This window comes from Anabrus simplex, chromosome 2 (genome assembly GCF_040414725.1).
Source record: "Anabrus simplex isolate iqAnaSimp1 chromosome 2, ASM4041472v1, whole genome shotgun sequence".
Lineage (NCBI taxonomy): Eukaryota > Metazoa > Arthropoda > Insecta > Orthoptera > Tettigoniidae > Anabrus > Anabrus simplex.
In genome coordinates, this window is record NC_090266.1 from 1143106989 (window position 1) to 1143112988 (window position 6000).

Sequence of the window (6000 nt, forward strand, 5' to 3'; positions counted from 1 at the left end):
CAGCTTTTCGCAAAGGGAAGAGTTTACATTTTTAAAATATTCCCCGCAAGCCGCCTCTGTGGTGTAGTGGTTAGCGTGATTAGCTGCCACCCCCGGAGGTCCGGGTTCGATTCCCGGCTCTGCCACGAAATTTGTAAAGTGGTACGAGGGCTGGAACGGGGTCCACTCAGCCTCGGGAGGTCAACTGAGTAGAGGCGGGTTCGATTCCCACCTCAGCCATCCTCGAAGTGGTTTTCCGTGGTTTCCCACTTCACCTCCAGGCAAATGCCGGGATGGTACCTATTTTAAGGCCACGGCCGCTTCCTTCCCTCATCCTTGCCTATCCCTTCCATTCTTCCCATCCCCTTACTAGGCCCCTGTTCACTATAGCAGGTGAGGCCGCCTGGGTGAGGTACTGGTCATACTCCCCAGTTGTATCCCCCGACCAAGAGTCTGAAGCTCCAGGACACTGCCCTTGAGGCGGTAGAGGTGGGATCCCTCGCTCAGTCCGAGGGAAAAGCCGAACCTGGAGGGTAAACAGATGATGATGATGAAAATATTCCCCAGGTGAAGCTCGAACTCACAACCTCGGCATCTCTCGGCTACTGTCTTATTAGTACCGTGCGCTAACCAATTGCGCCACTGGCGAATCCGGTTGGTGTAAGTTACCACAAACATAATAGCCGAAACTCGCTCGAAAATGCATTCCGCAGCTTTCCGACGAGTCAGCACCACTAACGTCATCCAGCGGCTCGCGGTTATACATACCGACAGCTCTCGTCTGCTGGTGCTGGCTCCTATGACATAATACTTGTATCAGGGATCTCGAAATTTAACTTGTATATGATAACGTGTCCGCCTCTGTGGTGCAGTGGTTAGCGTGATTAGCTGCCACCCCCGGAGGCCCGGGTTCGTTTCCCGGCTCGGCCAAAATTTGAAAAGTGGTACGAGGGCTGGAACGGGGTCCAAGCAGCCTCGGTAGGTCAACTAAGTAGAGGTGTGTTCGATTTCCATCTCAGTCATCCTGGAAGTGGATTTCCGTGGTTTTCCACTTCTCCTCCAGGCGAATACCGGGATGGTACCAAACTTAATTCCACGGCTGCTTCTTTCCCTCTTCCTTGCCTGCCCCGTCCAATCTTCCCATCCCCCCGCAAGTCCACTGTTCAGCATAGCAGGTGAAGCTGCCGGTCGAGTTACTGGTCATCCTCCCCAGTTGTATACTCCCACCTAGAGTCTGAAGCTCCAGGACACTGCCCTTGAGGCGGTAGAGGTGGGATCCCTCGCTGAGTTCGAGGGAAAACCTACCCTGGAGGGTAAACAGATTAAGGAAGAAAGAAAACTTAAAATCAATACGTTTTCATATCTTCTTCTTCGTAATCTGTTTACCCTCGAGGGTTGTTTTTCCCTCGAGCTTAGCGACGGATCCCGCCTCAGTGTCCTGGAGCGTCAGACATCAGTTCGGGGGATACAACTGGAGAGAATGACCAGTGCTTCGCCCAGGCGGCCTCACCTCTATGGTGAACAGGGGCCTTGTGGGGGATGGGAAGATTGGAAGGGACGGGCAAGGAAGAGGGAAGGAAGCGGCCGTGGCCTTAAGTGAGCTACCATCCTGGCATTTGCCTGGAGGATAAGTGGGAAACCACGGAAATCCACTTCCGGGATGACTGAGATGGGAATCGAACCCACTTCTACTCAGTTGACCTACCGAAGCTGCGTGGACCTCGTTCCAGCCCTCGTACCACTTTCCAAATTTTGGCAGAGCCGGGAATCGAACCAGGGCCTCCGGGGTTGGCAGCTAATCACGCTAACCACTACACCACAGAAGCGGACCACGTTTTCATATGCAAGTCAAATTTCGAGATCCCTGATACAAGTATTATGTCATAGGAGCCAGCACCAGCAGACGTTAGCTGTAGGTAGTTATAACCGCGAGCCGCTGGATGACGTTAGTGGTGCCGACTAGTCGGAAAGCTGCGGTATGCGTTTCAGAGAGCGTTTCGACTATTATATTTATGGTAACAATCTACGCGCGGATTCCCCAGTGGCGCAATTGGTTAGCGCACGGTACTTATATGACAGTAGCCGAGAGATGCCGGGGTTGTGTGTTCGAGCCTCACCTGGGGAATTTCTTAAAAATGTAAACTCTTCCCTTTGCGAAAAGCTGATGGTCATAAATACGTCTTTCAAAACTCGGATATTAATAACTGAACCATTTATTTGAATAATTTACATTATTTCCACGGCTCCCCTGTGGGATACCCGGTAAATACTATCGATATTTTGACACTCCACTTACGATTTACTCGACACACAAGTTACAGTGCAGTATGGAAAACCTTTTACAAAGTTACTTTTACTTTTGAAAATTAAAAATTAAAGTTCTATCACCTCGTCCTCTTCTTTAGTACCTACTGAATTAGCACCATTAGTGAAAGGATTTTGAACCCACTGATACGTATTTGACACAGTTTTCGGAAGGTAAGTAAGCACTGAACAGAGATGAGTATCCTTCAATTATGGAAAACCGAGCTCGATAGCTGCAGTCGCTTAAGTGCGGCCAGTATTCAGTATTCGGGAGATAGTAGGTTCGAACCCCACTGCCGGCAGCCCTGAAAATGGTTTTCTGTGGTTTCCCATTCTCACACCAGGCAAATGCTGGGGCTGTACCTTAATTAAGGCCACGGCCGCTTCCTTCCCACTCCTAACCCTTCCTTGTCCCATCGTCGCCATAAGACCTATCTGTGTCGGTGCGACGTAAAGCAAATAGGAATTATGGAAACAATATCTGCAGAGAACTTTCTACTTTCTTAATCTGTTTACCCTCCAGGGTTGGTTTTTCCCTCTGGCTCAGCGAGGGATCCCAACTCTACCACCTCTAGGGCAGTGTCCTGGAGCGTGAGACTTTGGGTCGTGGGATAAAACTGGGGAGGAGGACCAGTACCTCGCCCAGGCTGCCGCACAGGATATGCTGACCAGGGGCCTTGTAGGGGATGGGTAGATTGGAAGGGATAGACAAGGAAGAGGGAAGGAAGTGGTCGTGGAGTTAGGTACCATCCCGGCATTTGCCTGGAGGAGAAGTAGAAAACCACGGAAAAACACTTCGAGGATGGCTGAGGTGGGAATCGGGAATCGGTTAGCGTGATTAGCTGCCACCCCCGGAGGCCTGGGTTCGATTCCCGGCTCTGCCACGAAATTTGAAAAGTGGTACGAGGGCTGGAACGGGGTCCACTCAGCCTCGGGAATTCAACTGAGTAGAGGTGGGTTCGATTCCCGCCTCAGCCATCCTCGAAGTCGTTTTCTGTGGTCTCCCACTTCTCCTCCAGGCAAATGCCGGGATGGTACCTAACTTAAGGCCACGGCCGCTTCCTTCCCTCTTCCTTCCAATCTTCCCATCCCTCCACAAGGCGCCTGTTCAGCACAGCAGTGAGGCCGCCTGGGTGGGGTACTGGTCCGCCTCCTCAGTTGTATCCCCTGACCCAAAACCTCACGTTCCACGACACTGCCCTTGAGGCGATAGAGTTGGGATCCCTCGTCGATTCCGAGGAAAAATCCGACCCTAGAGGGTAAACAGATTAAGAAGAATTCGATATCTATCGCGCTGTTGTCATTTTATCATCTACTGAAGTTAGCCAATCAGATCGCTTCGCGGACGAATTCAAATGAGGTTGCGAAGCGGTGTTGCTAAATCTTTACGCGGGTTAAGACAGGCTGGAGAGCCATGCCGAGAAATGAGCATCAAACACAAACACACGGTGGGCTTCAGCCAGTGTCACCGTAGGGTGCTTGCTTTGGTGCGATCTTGTCATTTCAGAAGTCTGTGTTAAAATCCCTCCACTGGTGATGTTCTTTTTCTTTGATTTGTGCTCTCAAACCGGTCTTATGCCATGTGCACGTCGCAAACCCCATTTGAATTCACTCACGAAGCGATCTGATTGGCTAACTTCAGCAACTGATAAAATGACAATGGCGCGAGATATGGTATTATTTTTTTTCAAATTATTTATCAGTATGACCAACCTATTATGCTCACAGACCCGGTTTAAGTTGTTTCCGACCACTCTGTATATGCTAACACTCAACTGGTGAAATAAAGCTAAATAATAATACTAATAATAATAATAATAATAATAATAATAATAATAATAATAATAATAATAATAATAATTTGTTTTTGGCGCTGATGCTCTGCTCGGAGGAAAGAATTGAATATGCGCTGCTCTAAAGTGAGGTACTGACACCTCCTGTGGCAGGTAACTGATACGCAAGGTGAGGTGCTATACAGGTGCGAGTGCTCCATGAACCGTGCCAGGTTCCTCGACCGTGAACACCTCACGGCAAGGTACCTCATATCTGTCTCCACCCAACGTTCCATTCTGCTGAAATCATTATTTGCAGTCATTGGCTTCCTCGTCCTTCAGCGTAATATTACTGTTAGTTGTAACACATCATCAGTTTATTTCAGTGTTACCTCTCGAGCGAGTTAACTGCGTGGTATGAGCAGCGTAGCTGCAAACTTGCACTCGTGAGATGGTGGGTTCATACCCAATCATCGACAGCCTTGAAGGTGGTTTCCCGTGGTTTCCCATTTTCACACCAGGGAAATCCTTGGGCGATTCCTTAATTAAGGTCATGGCCTCTCCCTTCCTGCTCCCATCATCGCCGAAAACCTGAGTTGGGTTGGCGATAAAGCGCCGTCTAAAAGAGTTATTTTATAAATTCCGTTAATAATCAACAGGAAAGTATAGATGACGTAATGGGAGGTGTGGTTCTCTATTGGAACGTCTGGTATCCTTTCTGATGATTTCTTGATTCCCCTCCCCCATTCCAGTGATATTATTATCTTCTACTTCTTGTGCAGTGATGGCCAACTGAAGGTCGGTGGGTTAGATGTGGCCCGCGAAGTGGCCCCCGGGAGCCTGAGATTTATTTTTCAAAGTCACATTTTAATCCCTGTGTTGACGTGGTATTTATTTTTTAGTTTGCAGCGTCTTGCTGTAGACGGTAGCCTACATAGCCTCACTGTGTTAGATAATATAAAGTTTCAACCTGTCTTACAAGAGTGGACACGTCTTGAATTTCGAGGAAAGAGCAAAATAAGCATCCTCCGACTCTATTCTAGATACTTAATTAAAAAATTCGAAATAGCAGGGTGTCTACAAGTCATGGAAGTCATGAAACTCATGAAAGTCATCACTCGGAGTTTTGGTCATGAAAGTCCTGATAAAAGTCATGAATTTTGTTTTCAGGTTATGAAAATAGCAAACGAAGAACTTAAGATACGGTATGTGAAGTTTATTAGTCTCTGCAGTGAATAAACTATCAGTGCCATGCTTCTTTTCATAAACACGTTCATTGTTATCATCATCATTTCTCCTAATCCAACTGGGTCGGGGCATTTATGGTAGTTCTCCAACTTCCTCCCTCGTTCCATTATGTAGTTCTCCAACATCCTCTCTCCCTCCACTATGCTTTTTCTTTAATTTTGTTCCATTAGGAATCAGCCCCATGTGTATTTCATCAATGTCTGCTGTTTTCATTTTTATACTTTTAATTGTTATTTCAACCTTTGTCATTGTCATATCGTTTTCTATTTCTGTCTCTTCATACTGTACCACTATTGTCTCCCACACACTATTTCTTACATTCAAGAATTTGTCAAAATAGTCTTTACATGTTTCCTTTATCTCTTTTGGCTGTGTTGGTAACTCTCAACCTTCATCTCTCCTCAGCTTTGTGCATTAAGCTTCTTACTAGCTAATATGGTCCGCCTCTGTGGTGTAGTGGTTAGCGTGATTAGCTGCCACCCCCGGGGGCCCGGGTTCGATTCCCGGCTCTGCCACGAAATTTGAAAAGTGGTACGAGGGCTGGAACGGGGTCCACTCAGCCTCGGGAGGTCAACTGAGTAGAGGTGGGTTCGATTCCCACCTCAGCCATCCTGGAAGTGGTTTTCCGTGGTTTCCCACTTCTCCTCCAGGCGAATGCCGGGATGGTACCTAACTTAAGGCCACGGCCGCTTCCTTC

General features: G+C 47.9%; 1 non-coding gene across 1 annotated transcript; it reads left to right on the plus strand.

The window, feature by feature from the left end:
* Nucleotides 1-2014: 2014 nt before the first annotated feature.
* TRNAI-UAU (transfer RNA isoleucine (anticodon UAU)) lies at nt 2015-2104 on the plus strand. Its single transcript is given in 2 exon segments — nt 2015-2052; nt 2069-2104. It is a non-coding gene; the product is annotated as a tRNA-Ile (tRNA).
* The last annotated feature ends 3896 nt before the right edge of the window (nt 2105-6000 follow it).